This window comes from Zeus faber (genome assembly GCF_960531495.2).
Source record: "Zeus faber genome assembly, chromosome: 21".
Classification (NCBI taxonomy): domain Eukaryota; kingdom Metazoa; phylum Chordata; class Actinopteri; order Zeiformes; family Zeidae; genus Zeus; species Zeus faber.
The window spans coordinates 9,819,578-9,838,231 of record NC_137208.1 but is presented as its reverse complement, the minus strand read 5'-3'; positions in this window follow the sequence as shown (position 1 = coordinate 9,838,231).

Genomic DNA, 18,654 nt, shown 5'->3' with positions numbered 1-18,654 from the left:
ACCCCAATAAAGGCACGAGGAGAGAGCCCAATCACGGCTGGGACGGCGGCCCAGGCGGGCTGGGGGAGAGGCAGGGGTTGGGTTTTTTGCGAGGGCAGAGACTTGGCGGCCGCTGCGTCGGCGCTGGTTTCCCAATACGAAATGTGAGGTTGGAAATCACGGGACGCGAGCACGCGACCGCACGCGCACAGGCCTCCGAGCGTGCCAGTACCCACCCACCCACACACACACACACACACACACACACACACACACACACACACACACACACACACACACACACACACACACACACACACACACACACACACACACACACACACACACACACACACACACACTATAGGTGCCCCTGTGAACAAGTTAGCAGTAATGTGCTGTTTGGAATACCAGTGGCCTGGTGCCCTTCCTGTCTCCATTCACTACGTTCCACGGGGTTTGTTCCATTCACAGGCACCGCCGCTGCTCAGAGAGGACCGTCGGCCCATTTTTTTCCTCGAAGCGGTCTGGGACCTGAGCCGATCACAATACCTCCACTATGAGGAAGGATGTGGAGCAGGGGTGGCGTCGGGGTCGGAGGGGGGAAAGGCAAAGGGAAAGAACGGCACAGTGGCCGTCCCCAAACGGCATCCGGATCGTCACAATCGACACTTTTGCCTCCATTTGTTTTCCCCTGGTAAAGGGTCGTAGCGGGGGGGGGGGGGACACTCAAAAACACACAAACCTGCTCTCACACATTCGCTCTCACACCATTCACACCTATGACAGTAAAGGACCATGTCGACTCAACTTAAAGTGTCACCTTTGCCTTGGCTTGGCTAAGTTATCGAAATGTCGGGTTTTCAATTTCGCCAGCTTCAATAAATCTTGTCGAGACGACATTGCAGTTGATATGACCCAACTACCACAAAAAAAACAGAAAAAAAATTGTGAGACTACTAGAATTATTTGGAGTCTGTCGTTTTGACACGATATACTGTAGTTCATTTAACCAACTTATCCTCGCATGTTCCGGAGGACGTTGGCTGAACTTAAAGAACAGATTTTCCGAAAATGAACTAATTCGAAACAACGAGGAAACGTACGGGGTTACGTTTCGCTGCACCCATGCACAGATCAGCTGGCCGCACTCATCATTTGGACCCGTGGGTTGACAGCCATTAATATCCGCACGGCTGAAGTGGAATTTTGGTTTCTAAACACGGATTTTGCGCCGGAACGTCGGACAACAGCCTTTGCGGGCTCGGAACATCCCCTTTCACGCGCAAAAACGCATGGCGCGATGAGCCCGTCTCGCTGTGTCTCTGGAGGCGGGGTGGGGTGGGGTGGGGTGGGGGGGGGGCCAAGGAGAACGCGCAAACCCCGACGCAGACAGACGGGCGAGACGGGGTTGGGACGCGGGTCCGGCGAGGCTGGCGGCGCAGGGAGCAATAAAGACGGTGAGAAGATGAGGGGATCAAAGACGCCACGGTCCAGCGGCGTGGGCCCCGCGCGCCGTGGTCAGCCGGAGGACGGTCGGGCGGAGCCACCGCAACCAGACGCGGAGAGCGAACCTCTCAGAAATTGAAATGGCTTCGGCCCTTTGATTGAATTGCACCAGGTGAGCTCACCGCGCCGCAACGCTCCGGCTCCGTCTCTCTCTATCTCCCTCTGTATTTTAGAACGCTCCCCCTTTCAGCTCCACATCAAAAAGGCCATCGGCGCTGCAAAGGCCGGCCCGTGCACCATGTGATCCCATCTGGTTCGGGAGCTGCCCCTGCCCAGTGTCCAGACGCGGCAACTGCCCGCCGCGGCCGCCTCATCAATTTTACCCTTTGATTTCATCATTGAGTGGAATGGAAGGGAGGGGGCGGGGGCCATACAAAAGTTATATTTTGTTTCAAAACTGATTATTAAATGAAAATTAAAAAATAAAAAAATAAGTTTTCAAAAGTGAAACAACCTAGAAATCCAAAGCCCAAATTGTGATCGAATCTGAGGGGGGCCAATCAAGTTTCCAAAGTTATGCGAGGGAGGGAAAGGACTTATTTCCCCCTGTTTTTTTTTTGTTTTTTTTTCTTCCCGGCACAGCCGCGCCAAACAAACACAAGGATTTATTTTCAGTCCCAATAATGCAAATCTACAATCCCACAGAGCATTAGGATTTAAAGTGAGCATGAAACACAAACCCTTCAAGCAGATTAAATTCCAAATCAAGCAGGCCATGTAAATGATGTGGTGACAGGGGGCCCAGTGCAATTAGTATGGCTGGCTAGTGTTAAAGCAATTAGGCAAAACAGACGGCTGGAGCACCAGGGCCAAGCATAGAGAGGCAGGAAGGACAGTCATTTCCATATTGTTCTCCAGGACATATGTGTGTGTGTGTGTGTGTGTGTGTCTGTGTGTGTGTGTGTGTGTGTGTGTTTGTTGCATATTATTGGCGTGCTTGCCTCCGTACGTACCCGGTTCCGGTCAAGGTTGCCGTCGCTCGCCAGTCGTCCGTGCGTTTCTCAGAGGGAAACAGGAGGTTAATGGGAACTCATGTTTGTTTACCGAAAGCCAGCGCACTTCATTTTGGGAGACATAAAAAAAAAAAAAAAGAACGACATGTACGACGTGGGGATCCGTGTGTAAAAGAAAAATTAAAAAATTATGCAAAAATGAAAGAAAACAGGGAGAGGAAAGAAAAAAGGGGTCTCAAGTTGCTTGGGGAGAAATCACAAAAAAAACAAAACATTTACTGGTAAACAAGCCCAGAGCGGAAACACTGTGAAGCACGGTGGAGGGGAGGGGAACACACACACACACACACACACACACACACACACTCACACACGCACGCACGCACAAAGAAAGAAAGAAAAAAAAAAAATCACACATTTGGGCAAATCTCTCAGGTGGTGCCATCAAAAGCGTTGTCGGCTCATACACACACAGACTTGGCAGAAAGGACCACCTGGAGACAAGAAGTGACATTCGTTTGAGCGTAAATTACCCAAACAAGCATGCCGGAGAATGGCATTTAGTTCCCTGATGGTTCCCAGTGGGAAACGGTAGTGGATCCCTCCAATTCAAACAGGGAGCGGCGATATACCAACACCGCTAAACACAAACACGTGTGGCGTAGTAAGTTCTTTTTTTTTTTTTTTTTTTTGTAGGATGAGATGTGTGCGGGGGGAAACAAGTTGTCTCTGGAGCTGGTGGGGTTCCAGGAGGAATGGAAAGCGCTCGGAATTTGGATGAGGGCTTCAAACTAGGCCTTCGCTGTTTTTTTGTTTTGTTTTTTTTTTCGAAATGGGTCTTTGATTACATTTTTTTTATTTTTTTTTATTCAATTTTTTCTTTCTCCACCAAATGAGGATATTGGGCCACATCTGCAACGTACCTGAGGCTTTGTTTGATTTCTTATAGCCTAGCTGAGTAGAGGTAAATAGCGATCGGAGGGCGTTTTAAAGCACTTGGATGCAGCGAAAAAAAAAAGAGTCTCATATAAATAAATCTCATATTTGACACTATATTTCGGTGGCGGCTTGATAAAAAAATAAAAACGGCTGAAAAGCGTCATGCTGTGTGATGCTGTGCTCTTCCGGCTCCGCCTCTCCCGGCGAGAACGCACAAAGTATCCGAGCCGTCTCGCGTGAGCAGGAAAGAAAATATGGAACCGACCCGGATCGTTCACGCAACGTCCGTACTCCCGCCCGACGCGTGTCGTTGAAATCATCAGTAACCGGCGGTCGGTCACAAAAACGTCCGACTCAGGAGAAAAGCGTCTTGGGAACGCTGTGACCCAAACCACTTCCCGCCTGATTAATTTCGCCCCGGCCCCTTTGTCCTTCTCCCTTTTCTCAGTAGTCTTCTGAGGTGCGTTACCGCAATTGATCCAAATTCACTCCGGGTGGAATGCCGTGACACTGCGCTAATGAGACCCCTGTTCGGGCCGCCATCTTGGATGTTTCGCCCGTGTAGTACAATCTATCGGAGCATGCAGCGCCATCTGGCTCCACGTGGCCCGCGGGCTCCCCGGGAACCGCGTCGCGGAAGGAGTCGACGAGCGAGTCATGCAGGGTGGGCTCCGCAGAAAGCCGAATTACAATTAGGGGAGACGGAGCCGCCGGAGGCCGTTTGTTTCTAAATGAACGGTGGGAGACGCGGAGTTGCGGGTGGGGGGGGACGGGCGGAGACGCCGCAGAAAGTTGAGCGGAGTTCTCGCTCACCTCACGCGGCGGGGTGGGGTCGGGGATCGATTCCCGCCCGGGCGGGTCGTCGACCGATCGGCGGGGGGGGGGGGGGCCTTTCTGTGCGGAGTTCGCGTGTTCTTCCCGTGTTCACATGGGGCCCCTCCGTCATTAAAAAAAGAAGCACCCGGATTGACGATGAATGAGGGGCCGCCCACTGGTCCTGTCGGCCCCTGGAGGAAGGGCATCAAGGCCAGGTGTGTGTGTGTGTGTGTGTAAGACAAATAAATGATACTTCTTCATCTCTTGCCGACCCGTTTTCCTGTTCTACAGCTGTATTACACATTTTAAAAGTGTAGTGAGCGTCATTCATTCATGATCAATTTCATGAAGCAATTGATGATCATTTACCATACATGAGGCCACAATTTTACTTTTATTTAAATTTTCATTTTATTTTATAAATTAGAACATCGCAATTGAAAGATAAAACTCCGGACTCCCATCGCCTTCCCTCCGTGGTGGGTTTATGCTCCCATCCAGGCCAAGGTTTGGCTTTCCCATGCGGGGCTTCGACAGGTACAGAACCTCTTCTTTCCCCAGCCATTGGGTTGTTTTTTTTTTTAAATGTGTACAGCTTCATATTCATATTATTTCCACATTTTGATGTAGACAAAAATATCTCGATTTATTTTTTTCCGATTTTCTCGCAGCCTGGGACAACAAACGGAAATCGAGGAACACCATCACTCCTGTTTTGGAGTCAAAGGAAACGCTGCGAAAATGATGTTGGCGCGACCGCTGTAACCTAGTGACACCGAGCCAGGGAAACAATGAGTGTGCGTGCGCGCGTGCGTACACCAATACCCAACGAAGGGAATGATGACGTCATGGCAATAATTCCATTGAAGCGTCGCAATGAACCGATATAAAAAAATAAATCGAGCTGGGTAAATGGGATTTTGCTCGCACAATGGTCGTTTGCAGAGGCATTGTGACCCTGAATACATGGACGTCTAGACACTGCATCTCTCCAACCTCAACCTACTCCGTGTTTGTGATTGCTCAGCGGGCGGGAGGGGACCGACGCGATCAAACAAGGCACCGCCCGAATCTACGTCTGCACAACTTACATATATAACCCCGCCGCCACCGCAACGCACCGCTTTCAGACGCCGTTCTTAAATAGAGTCTGCTTTACCAATCAAGAGCGGTTGAATAGGATCCCGAACTTGATTCGTCCGCGGCTCTATTGTTGGTTACTTCGGCGAGCGTAACCTCCGCTCCCAAATTCATTTGGACTTTGAGCCTGAGCGTTCCAATTGGGAAACGTAAACATTACGGCTCCCGGGACGGAAAAAGCGCATGTTTGAGCATAAACGACATGATCAACCGAGAGCGGGGCGGTCTTATTTTGTGGCCTCCGTGACCATTTCACGACGAGCGCTTCCCCTTTTTCAGGGGGAGCTTTTGTTTTTTTGTTTTTTTTGTTGTTTTTTTGTTTTTTTTTGGTTGTATTTCGGTGGCTCGGTTAAGCCCCGGGTGGAGCTGGTTACTCCACTCATACACACTTCAATCCCTCCGCCCGCCTGCCCCCGGCCGCCTGTCCAGCTGAATAAGAAAGCAACCCGTTCACCCCTCCGCCCGGGCTTTGATGTCACCAAGCCGACTGGAAAAGTACAACATTATGCACCGCAAACGGGCCAAAAAAGCAGGGGGGAGTAAACTTGCGGCAGAACAAGTTCCAGCGGACGGGGGCCCCGATTCGTCAAACACAGTTTGTTTAAAGTACACAAATGTGTGGCGCGCCGCCACTCTCCCCTTAATTTCCAAACCCGTCGTCAACAAGGCACGGGGTTTCAAAACAAAGGAGCGACTAACAAAGCTTCCAACTGAGAATTGACTCTATCCTTAGTTCCTATTTACATACTGACAAAATGCACTGGCGGCAATTTGCATAATGTTTTTTCCGGTAGCCACGGCGCTCAGGGGAGCTGCATCGTAACATATTGGCGCCTAATGAACGCCGGGAAAAAAAAATTGATTCATTTTTTTTTTTTCTCACCGAGTAAATTAAGAAATGCATTATAGCTGTTGAAGCAATCTTGGGGGAAATCGGTGCCCTTCCTCCGCTAAACTACGCTTGATAAGTAATAAATTACATGTGACACTTATTTGCTTTTAATTCACGGTAATTCCGCCCAATTAATGGATCACTGCAGTTGTGAGGGCGACCGCTGGAGGTTTCATTATTTATCGGGGGTTCGCCGAGCGTGCCGCGGGAGAGGGGATGTTGTCGTATTTATTTATAGGATTATTTGTTGAGTGCACGGAGGAGTGTTCTGGTCGGAGCCAGTCGATTGCGACTGTTTCCCATGAATTAATAACCTGTTTTAAATTGCACTTTTATCTGATTAAATTTGACATTTTGTCGTGGTCTTTCTGTGGGTTAGAAACAAAAAAAAAGATCCTAAGTGTGCGGCAAAGTGGCGGCACGACCGAGTGTCGCGCCGGGTTTGCGTCCTCACGACCTATGCGGGCGCGCGCTCCCGAGTCTTCCATTTGTTTTTCCGATTTTTATACAATGTATTTTACGCCTCGTGTGAAAACTTTTGAGCTGCTCTTGAGTGTAACAAGCAGCGCAAGTCAACACGTCGGTGTGTTTGTGCACAAGTGACAAACTGAGGACGCCGAAACGGGGGACGGTGAAAGAGACCCGATTCTGCATGGATTCACAGCCTCTCAAGGCTAACATAAACAAATTCAAACAGGGTCAGGAGCACGCGCACACGCACACACACACACACACACACACACACACACACTTCCTCCCCTTCCTCCCCTCCCAAGCCGGGTGAGTCATTGTTTACGGGGCCTCGCTCCGCTGTCCTATCAGCCGGCTCTGACACCGGTTTTCCATTTGATCACAGGTCGTGCATGCGGTGACATGACAGCCAGGGCGGGTCCTGAACTTCCTCTCTGCTGCGCCTCCCGGGGGCCCGTTTCTCCGGCTCCGTACAGGAATCCGACGCCGACGCTGGCTCGCGCTCCCTGATAAAGATAAGAGCTCAAGAGCGCGACGTCAAGTCGGAACCATGGAGCGTGGCACGCGTGGTACCCCCCCCCCCGAACCCGGCCCGGTCGGGAGCTGAGACGGGCGGAGAAGGAGCGGCGCGGTTTCTCTCTCCCTCTCTCTCGCACCAAAAACACCGTTTCCTTCGTTTAAAACTTCCCTAGCGGCTGAAAACCCAACTGAATGCATCGAGGAAAAAACCCCACAAACACACACACGCACACACACACACACACACACACACACACCCTCGCACACACCTTACCGGGAGAGCGAACTGAATCCCAGGCAACGGCAGAATGTTCCCGGAGCAAAAGAATTGGCGACGACGGTGGAAAAAGTTACCGTTGAATAAGGCTTTTGTTTTGCCAGCGTGTAGCGGAGATTAGACCTTTCATTCCTTCCCTCATGACCTGCAGCGGGAGACATTCCGGCTTCGGCAGCGAGCGCAGCCGAACGTTGCACTAAGACGGTTAAAACCCGCAAGGACAATAATGACAGTGGTTCTGTAGTCAAACTAAGTCTTTTTCCAATTTTTGTTTTTCGGCCCTTGTTTTATGCTGCGTTTTATTCCATGTTCCATTTGAGAGAGGCCCACGGCGGCAGCCCTGAGGTAGCGCCGCAACTCACGATCATTTTCGTTATCGATTATTTTCTCGATTAATTGATTGGTCCGTCGATAATTTTCTCGATTAATCCATTAGTTCTTTTGTCCATAAAAGGTCAAAAAATGCTGAAAAATGTCGATCACTGTTTCACACAAAGCCCGACGCGACGTTCGCGAAATGTCTTGTTTTGTCCAAAAACCCAAAGATATTTAATTGAATTTACTGTCATACAGGACTTAAGAAACCAGAAAATATTCACATTTAAGAAGCTGGAATCAGGGAATATGGACACTTCTCAAAAAAATGACTCAAAACGACTAATCGACTATCAAAATAGTTGGCGATTCATTTAATAGTTGGCAACTGATTAATCGACTAATTGTTGCAGCTCGCGACCTCATCCAAACGGGTTTGAACGACTCGCTCTCGTCCCAGCCAGGTATTCTCTCGTCATAATGACTCGCTGTCTCGTACGAACCGCTTAAACCTCGACAGGTTTCGCCCCCCGGCGACTCCGCCCCACCCGCATAACTGTAAAAACAAAAAAACAAACCAAAAAAATGTGGCGGTGAAAAGGACGCGTTGGCCTTGTGAGCCGCCGACCTGGAGCTTTCGGGGGAAATTAGTCGACTGTTCAAAGTATCTTCCCAATCAGCAACTTGACCACCCCCGCCCCCCACCCAACCCCCCGAACCCCAATCTTTCCTTCTGAGGCGCCCCCCAAAATAACCCCCCCCCCCCCTCCCCCGTCGTGGAGAAATTAAAAAGCTTTGCCAGCGACGGTTTTTCCAAGTAAATTACAGAAAACAAAATCTCGCCGATTAGTCAATTAATTGGCACATTAGCCCGGGACTTAATTAAAAGATAGCGTGGCGTGCGGCCTTTAAGGATATACCACGGAGCGACAGGAGTGTTTAAACAGCAGATTGAACAAATGGCACTTATTAAAAAAACTTGACTGGGAGTCACTTGACACCTCGCGTCTCGGCTGCACCTTCAGCTACATAAACAGAGTGTCAGCTCCCCCGGGGGGGTGGGGGGGGGCGCTACGCAAATCTGGGACGAGGACGAGAGGAAGCGCCGCGCGTCGCACGCCGTCACCGGCCTCCGACGCCAGAGACGCCACGAAGCACCCGCAGGGCTTAGAAGGCGCGGCGACCCATGCACGCACGCACGCACACACACACACACACACACACACACACAATAAACAGCTCGTCTTTCACGCTCCTCTACAGCGCTGCAGGATTTTGGGGAATGTTAATATTAATGGTTCATGAGGGGAAGTGTTTCTGAGAGCAAAATGAAGGCTTGTTGAAGGCTTGAGCACACAAATTTATACTGGGAGGTTAGGTTTCCGAGCTGAATGCTTTCTTTTATGAGCACAGGTGTGTGTGTGTGTGTGTGTGTGTGCGTGCGTGCGTGCGTTGCGTGCGGTAACACTTTTGGTTTTTATTTGTCTTGCAAAAAAAGAGGAAGCAGCCACTTGGACCACGCCGCACACAGCCCTGTCATTTCCCCGAAATTGAACAAAGACAGGACCTTAACCCACCAAAAGACCAAAACGACCTCAAAGAGACAACAAAAAGTGTGTGTGTGTGTGTGTGTGTGTGTGTGTGTGTGTGTGTGTGTGTGTGTGTCCGGACACCTGTAGTGACAATCTGCCTCGCGGCGTAACCACAGCGACAGAACGTAAACATGGGGGGCGATACAGTGTGTGGTTTAAATGGTAGCTTTCGGATTTTTACAGTGTGTCCGTGCGTGTGTGTGTGTGTGTGTGTGCGCGTGTGTGTGTGTGTGTGTGTGTCACCCTTAATTAAATCTTTTGTTCTTCTTTCAGGATGAAGAATTGGGGGGGGGGAAGAAAGAAAAGAGAAAAAAAAGATGGCGGCAAGCGTGCAAAAGGCGGTTATTGTGTGTGGGCGCCAAGTTGGGAGCGAGGTGCACTAAAACATCACAGTTCACCGCTCGTGTTGCCGCCTCAGCGTTATGTTTCCGCCCAGAACAATGCGACAGCTGACAGCTCTCACCCGCGAATCATCACGCTAAACTGAATTATTCCTGCCACGTGTTAATTTATTAACAACCTGTGCATGCTCTAATGTAGCCCCGCATTTGCATATACATTTTTAACCTGCGAGCCAAATCGTCATGAATATTCTTTTTTTCGCGGGGGGGTGGGCTGAGAATATTTCAAGCCGCCTTTTGTTGCAGAGCGTTTGAATTCTGAAGGGTGGGGTTGGCGGGGGGCACACACATAAATCTCGCACATGTCCGCAGGGCACGTCTTCTTTAAGGGTAGATATCAGCCCTTCATCACCTTGCAACATATGAGCCGTGGCATCTGCGATCTGAAAAAACCTTCGTCCTCCACCCGTCGCTCCCCACCCCCCCCCCCGTCAAAGAGGCACCTAGCACGGCTTTGAGGGGAGCCGCCTTGTTTAGAATGGCTCCTCAGGACTCGGCGTTAAATAAGGGGCGAGATATGGAATATTAACGCCCCCGCCCCCGCCCCCTGGTGAACTATTCATAATTTGGGGTTTGAAACAACGGATGTTTTTATATGTACACACTCCTCGGTGGATCGGACGCGAAACGCCAGCTGAAGGTAGAAGCGACGACGTGCGGCGCGGCTAGGGGTGTTTCGGAGGATGCATTTTGGAAAAACCCCTGCGGCTGCAAAAAACCCCTTTCAGATTGCACGCACACAGGCACGCACGCACACACACACACACACACACACGCACACACACACACACACACCTGTAAAATTCCCCCGGTGCCGGAAATTCCCCCACGGTGTGTGTGTACAAAACACTCCGCTCCGGTGCCGGGCGTACTTCTATTTAAACCAAACGCACGTGCGCCGTAATAAGCCACGACCCCGGAATCCCTGACGTCCAATCACGAGCCGAAACGGAAAAACCGCGACCAAACAAGGCGTTCCTGCGGAAAACAACAAAACCTCAACGAAAAAACGCCATCACCCTCCATTGTTCCAGGACAGAAACGTTGCTTTGATATCTCCGTCGCCCGCTTAATATTCCTTTTTAATTCCCTCCAATATTTAATAAGAATTTGTTCTCCTTCATGTAGACACGTTTCGGCTGTAGCTCCACTCCCGAAGGTCGGACCCGTCTCTGGGTGTCTTCCTCCCCATAATGTCAATATCATTCGTATTAAGAGCTTCTTCAGAAATAATGGGTTTTAAGGATATTGCACGAGTGTAGAAAATAACTAAATCAAATATATATATTTTTATAAATATATTTGGTTCTAACCCAGCGTGGGAACATAAATCACAGTGAACAGTGAAGAAACTCCAGATCACTCTCTTACAGACCACGGAAACATCCCCCCGGCCTCGCCACGCTGCCATAACAGCAGCGGCGAAACGGATGTTGGGAAAAAAACAAACAAAACAAAAACAAAAACAAAAAAACACGAAACCGTTGACCGGCTGGTCGCGCCGAGACCGAGCGGAGGTCGCGATGTAAATTGTAAATGATCCCTGGGATGATGCACACGTTAGTTTAGGCTGCAGCACCTCGCTCCCCTGAGGATGTGAACAGGTGTCGCCGACACCGGCGCGCGCGCGCACGCGCGCACGCGCACACACACACACACGCACACACACACACACACACACGCACACACACACACACACGCACGCACACACACACACACACACACACACACACACACACACACACACACACACACACACACACACACACACACACACACACACACACACACACACACACACACCTGTAAAATTCCCCCGGTGCCGGAAATTCCCCCACGGTGTGTGTGTACAAAACAATCCGCTCCGGTGCCTGGTTACACCGTGGCGTTGAGTATTATCCGTGGCAAACAAAAGTGTCAAAGCTGGGCGAGTGCGCGCGTGCAGTAAACAAAGATGCAACTGGAGATGGGTTTATTTGTGAAAAATCAAACAATCAAGGGAGGACGGCTGACAGGGAAACAAACACATAAAGAGGTAGTGTGGGGATTCATCACCGCTGTGCCGTGATAAATGTCTTTTATCATAGATAAGACTATATTAGTAAATAGAGGAAAGGTGTGTGTGTGTGTGTATATACATACATACATACATACACACACACACATATACTGTATATACATGTAAGATGTCATCATACTACTAAGTACTAATAAAAACAAGCTACTAATAGTTAATAATAAGGTAATAGAATAGAACTGCAATAATAACAATAATAATTCCTCCCTCTCCTTTCCACCTCATTTACTGGCACAACTATGACAGGAAGAGGCCACGTGACCAGTTGTGGTTCCAGTTTTCCTGGACTTAATTAACTCTGTTTTGTCGACGCATGTTGTTGTCTCATTTTTTTCTGATTATGTTTTTCCGTGCACATGTTGTTTGTTTCTATGTTTATGTTTTTCCATGTACATTCTACATGTATTTGTCTCACCCCCTGGTGATTCTCCCCCTCTTGGAGTAGTGATCAGTTGTTTATGGACCCAAACATGATAAATATAGTTCTCCAAAGAGGGGGGATGGTGGTGGTTCTCTATAAACAAAAAGCTGCGCTCTCGTCATCCTACAGGTCGTCCACAGGACAGAGTTGTTGCAGCAGTTCTTGATGATTTCAGAACAAAGAGTTTCATTGCAGGTTCAGAACTTGAACTCCACTTGAGGACTAACCCTGTCCTAGATGGAATGGCACAAATACTCTGTGTTGTACGCGCAGCATGCTGCCAGCACAGGTTAAAAAAAATAAAGAAATAAATAATAATCACACTAATAATAAAAATAATAAGAAGAAGAAGAATAATAATATTTTTTTGAAATGACATCATTCAATAAGTACATTTTGGTGTGTATTTTTTGGTCCATTGCACTGCTGCCTCACAGCAAGAAGGTCCTGGGGTTCGATTCCCGCCTGGGGCGCTGTTGGTCCCAGGTCCCCGGGCGCGTCGACGAATGCTGCCCACTTGCTCCTGGCTGCCCCCCCGGAGGAAGGACAAGCCAGGATGGGTTAAATGCAGAGGCCTCATTTCACCGGCCACATGACTGACATTTCACCGGCCACCACCATGTGTGTCATTTCACCGGCCACCATCCAAAGCGTGTGCATGTGTGTGTGTGTGTGCATGTGTTGTAGTGTGGTGTGTTGCGTGATAATTAAAGATTCTTCTTCTAGTACTTTACCAGCTGTATATCATTGTAACAGCCAGTTAGACCTAGGAATAAGAATTTAGAGATTTAATTATTACATTATTATCATAATAATAATAATACAATTATTATTATTATTATTATTATTATTAATACATTTATTATTATTATTATTATTATTATTATTATTAATACAATTATTATTATTATTATTATTATTATTATTATTATTATTATGGGAGCACCACTCATAATAAAATATCAACCTCTTGAAGAAACCCTCCAAGTCAATGTGAGATTAATAATAATACCACTGTTAATAATGACACTGTTATCTGTGTGATTGTTGTACGCTCCGGTGTCGTTAGTGCCTGTATCCACTTGCCTGTGTTTTTGTTTCTAGGAGCCTTTGTGTACATGCATGTGTGTGTGTGTTTGTTTGCGCACGCCTGCGTGTGTACGTGTGTGTGTGTGTGCGTGTGTGTGTGTGTGTGTGTGCGCGCGGCTTTGCCTGTCAGTCATGTTAACTCAATGTGAAGAGGCTGCTCCGAGCGGAAAGTTGAGTCCTACATTTCTGCCGGAGTGGTGGGTGTTATTAAGACCTCCATCCCGCCTGTGTTTGCTTTCTGCATGGAGGGAGGTAAGCTACTGGGCACCCGGCTTCCCTCTGGCTCCCGGGGCGGGTGGAGGTCGGGAATGAATACGCATGCAACGGTGGCTTTGCATTGGCCCATTGCAAACAAAGCTCTAAAGACGACTGTTGGTGTTCATGCGTATTCTCCAAGCCTAATTCCTTTGGCCGTGAGACGCTCAATATTTACTAAACCGCAGCTTGTGTGGGTAAACCTGCACACCCCGGCACCGTCTCAATAACGGCACATTTCGCCTGCATGATTATGCACATTCATATCTCCAAGTCTTGGCAGTCAAGCGACTCTTCAGGATGCAGTTACTCTGATTATAGTGACGGAAAAGAAGGAGGAAATACCAAACAAAACAAACTGCTCACCTGTGTCGTGCATAGGGGGAAGCACTGGAAAGTCTGGAAAATATTCAAACAAAGAAGAGAGTGAAGCCCACTGTCCAAACCTGCAGTTAAAATACATTTCATAAATGTATTGATTTTATCAGCCAAGAGACCTTCATCGGGCAAATATTTGCCTCTTTATTCAACAAATGTATTTTCATTTCAAGACATTTAAACGGCGTAGGGGAGTCCCTTCTTTGTTTGGATGTACAGTAAATCGGATTAAACGGAGAAAAAAAAACTTCACTTCTCCGTTCTAAATTTCTAAAACAATCAGTTGACTCATTGGCTTCCCTCGCACCGGGCACGACTACACACGCGGTGGCGAACGTTCAGACGCGCAAAACAGCGCCGGCCGTGGCTGCCAAGCAGCCTGCCAATCACCGGCGAGAGGCAGACAACCGCAGGCCCGTCGGGGGCCCCGGTTCGTTTAAGTGATGTTAAGAACAAACAATCAAAAGCGCCGCTCGGGAGACCGCAACACGTCCACATCAGCAAATTACATGTAGCAATGGTGACATCTAATTTAGGAGCGTGTACGAGCAAATAAACAGGCATCTCTGGTCCTCACGTCCCTCTCAATTTGCTTCTCCCACGGTCCGCCGCCCTTCAGGCGCAGCGCGAGGGAGGGGGGGGGGAAATAGAAAAATACGAAAACTTTAGGGCAACGTCTTGTTTAGAGGCTCCGAACTCCGGTCTCCATTGCCCTATACGGCCCCGAAAAACCTCCAGCCACGAACACCGGAATCCGTTTCTGTGCGGCTACCAACACGAAAACAACAACCCCTTTAGAGCAGCGGTTCTCGACGCGGGGTGCCAGAACACACTGCGGTCCTTGAAGCGGTTCCAGGGGGGCCCCCAGCACAAAAAAGATTAACAGTCAAACTTGAACATTCTTTAAAAGACGTCAGCGCTGTTAAAGAAGGTACAATGATGAGTGTTTTGATCAGAGTTTCACTGTTATCTCTAACTGTAGTATAGACAGGCACGGCAGCTTGGACCCATTTATATCTAACATTACAAATGTTCTCAGGTTGGGGTCCCAGGGACAAATGGAGTAAAACGGTCCATGGTCCGACTTGATTTCACCATGATAGGAAAAAGGTTGAGAATCACTGCTGGAAAAAAATGCAAAATGTGGTGATACTGTATGAGTTATATCCAGTCGACAAAAGAGGCACTTTTACATTGCAGATCTGACTTTGACCACAAAATGTTGAAATTAAGCCCCGGATTTATGCATGTTATGGGTGTGTAAATCGCGCTCCGGCAAACCCCAACGCTGCTCCGGCAGATCTCACAAAAAGCAACCGACAACCCCGGCTTTACCATCCTCTCCGTAACTCACGACCTTAAGTGTCGGGCTACGTCCTCGTGACCCCAGGCGGGTCGCAGGCGAGGAGAACCTTCGAGGAGAAGATTTCTTTATTTGACGTTTCTCAGCACTCTCAACAAAGGGTGTCCTCTGCATTTGACCCATCCTAGACACCGTAGGGGGCAGCCGCAGTGCAGCGCCCGGGGATCAACCTCAGCTCTTCTTGCCGGTGCCTGGGTCAGGGGCACCCACAGGGGTATTAACCCCAGGGAACCAGAGCACCCGGGGTGGAAACCAACGCAAAAACCCCACCCGGAGAGGGCCGGAGGCGGCCGGGGGTTCGAACCCCACGACCTTCTTTGCTGTGAGGCCACGGGGTTGGCCACCGTGCACCGCGTGACATCTTCAAAAATAAATAAAAAAAAACAAGTTCCGCCAGTTCAAACGAATTGTCTATAATGGTTTTACTGTGAGGAAATCGGTGGTGTTACAAACGCACTCCGAAGTTCTCCACAAAAAAGGCGAAGAGAGAAGAAAGGAAGTGATGTGAGAACGCCGAAACGTGTCATCTCCGCTTCTGCTCTCATCTCGCCCCCTCCCCGGCACCCACCCGACCCCCACCCCCACCCCCACCTCCACCTCCACCCAGCCCCATTCACCCGCTTCTCGGCAGTTGTTGTCAGCTTCGTCTTCTCGGGGCGCAAACTTTGAGCCCCGCCGCGCCCGACCCTGCCGCCCCGGTCTGAGGCTTCTGTCTGGTGCCGTCGCTACCCCCTCCCCGCACGGCCTTTGCATCTTTGCAATCGTCATGGCGACGCCTCCAGGTAACAAGGAGATTAGATGCAGTCGGAGGCCCGGGCGGCGCCTTCGCAAAAAGGGGGGGGTGGGGTGTTTTTAAATATTTAAAGTATCAGCACAATGACAACGTTTCCCCTTTAAGTAGACGAGAGGAACAAAGAATACAAATCTGTTACCTGGAAATCATTTACATGTGACTGTTATTGACACAGTTTTCGAACATGAAAATATGCGGTTCGCGGTGAGGAGGAACGTCGGGAAAGAAAAAAAAAACACCAAAACCCCCCCCCCCCCAAAAAAAAAGACAACGCAACGCCATTTGATTGATAAGCCACGTGCCGCACACATGAAAGTGAGCGTCCCAACATTGCTTTTTTGCTTTTTCCGCACAACGGGGATATTTCACCCCTCCGTTAGAAGCATTCCATCACCGTTAGCGAGCTGTCATCACACTTCATTCCCGTCAAGAGATATCAATCCTTTGCCAGAGAGAGGGGAAAAGAAAAACTCAAATAAAATACAAATTTAAACAAAAAAAACGAGCAAACAAACAACGCAGGGCTCAGGTCGGCGGGCTTCCGCGGCGTCTTGTCAAAGTCAATTAGACTCTGCAGGTAATGACCTTATTTGCATTGTAAACCAGGCCCGCGTGTGAGAAGGCTAATGGGGCCACTACCTGAAGAGATTAATTGAAAGTGACATCACTTGAACCCTTTTCTTTTTTTTTTCCCCTCTCTCTTCTTACTCCACCGTATCCCTGTGAAAGATCTTCCCCGTCTGATTTTAATGACATGCCACGAGGACAAACAGGGAGGGTCAGGCCCGGCGGAACTTTTTGACATAAGTAAAAAAGGGGAAGAAGAGACGTGACGGGGAGCCCGATGAGCGCACGGCGTCGGCGGTTCTTATACCTGTATGTTCTTCCTTGAGACAACTTGACTGCAAAACAATGCAAATTGGGGGAGCGATATCTTTTTTAGGGCCGCAATTAAATTGATTGATTAAAGTGAAAAGACTGATTGCGGACCTATGCAACTTGAACCAAATGAACCACACGCATAATGAACCCCTCCACCGCTTTAGTGAATTTAAGATATTTACTTTGATTATTCAATAAAGAAATACAGATATTATCTTTCACATATGATTCAATATATGTTTATCTGTATATTTAAAATAAACACGCCCAGGCTAATTACCCGGCGGTGACTGCTATTATAAATGATTTGGTTCTGCTTCACAACACAAAAGCGCGGCGCACCTCAATGTCAAGCGAAACAGACCAACAGCGCATTCAAAAAATAATAATTTTTTAAAATCGCTGTTAGGCATTAATGCACCCTGCGGTGTAATTCGGCACATTAATTACTCACACAGGCCTCCCTCTCGCGTGAAAAAAATACAGCGACCGAAACATCCGCCGCCCCATTCGAGGCGGGAGCCAACGCCGCGTTTGTCCCCGCGGTCCGAGGGGGGCGGGGAGATGCTTCCCAAATGGGAAAGTGTTTCATCCCCGGACCGCCGAGCGGGGTTGGATGGAGGACGGACGGACGAGTGCGTATACGGAGGGGCGGACGGATGAAAAGAAGAGGAGCGGGCGGTCACAGCCGCAGCCCTAATGACTCATTTTATATTGTAAGAGAAATGACCTTGGGATCAGAGAGAGGGGTGGGGGGGGGGGGCGCGGGGGGCCGAGCTCCTCGCCAGACGGGCAAATAGAAACAATGGAGCCGCTCTAATTGTGACATTAGGACCGGGGCGGGGCGGCGGGGGATTGATTGGAGCGGCGGGAAAGGTGGACGACTTTGTGAAAAGGTCACCGCACACTTCACCTGGAGTTTGAGGACGGCCCCCCCCCCCGCCCCCTCCATAAAAGTGGGAAGAGAAAAAAAAAACAACAAAAAAAAAAAAAAACCCCAAAAGCAAAAAGAAAATCTCCCAAAACTCAGTGATTAGAGCGCCTCTGGTCAGTGATAGATAAATATATTTTTTTACCCCCCCCCCCCCCCCTCTTCCGCTGAACGCATTAGTGAAATCAGACGGTAATTTCTTGGGGGCCAGAGGTGTATCCAGGCAGAAAACGATAAAAAGAAAAAGATGGAAAAGAGAAGCGGAGGAGGGGGAGGGGGGCGGGGGGTGGTGTGAAGGTGTCTGGTCCTCTCTGTCGGGGGGCCGGCGTGGAGGTTAATTGAGGGGTTAAGAGGGGCGGCGGCTGAAGGTCAGGCCGCAGTTTGAGCCGGCGGGGGGGCTCTTTGGTTCCCCCCGTCAGCGCCGTCCGCGTCAGAGCCGCTAACGCGAGAACCTTCTCTACGATTTATGACGATGATGAGGAAGATGACGGATGGGAGACAACAAATGAAGTGCCTGGCAGAGCTACTTGGAAGATATATATATATATATATATATATATATATATATATATATATATATATATATACATACATACATACATACACACACATATTTATATATAATATTTTTTTTTTTTTGCACACCACAGACGGCCGTTCCA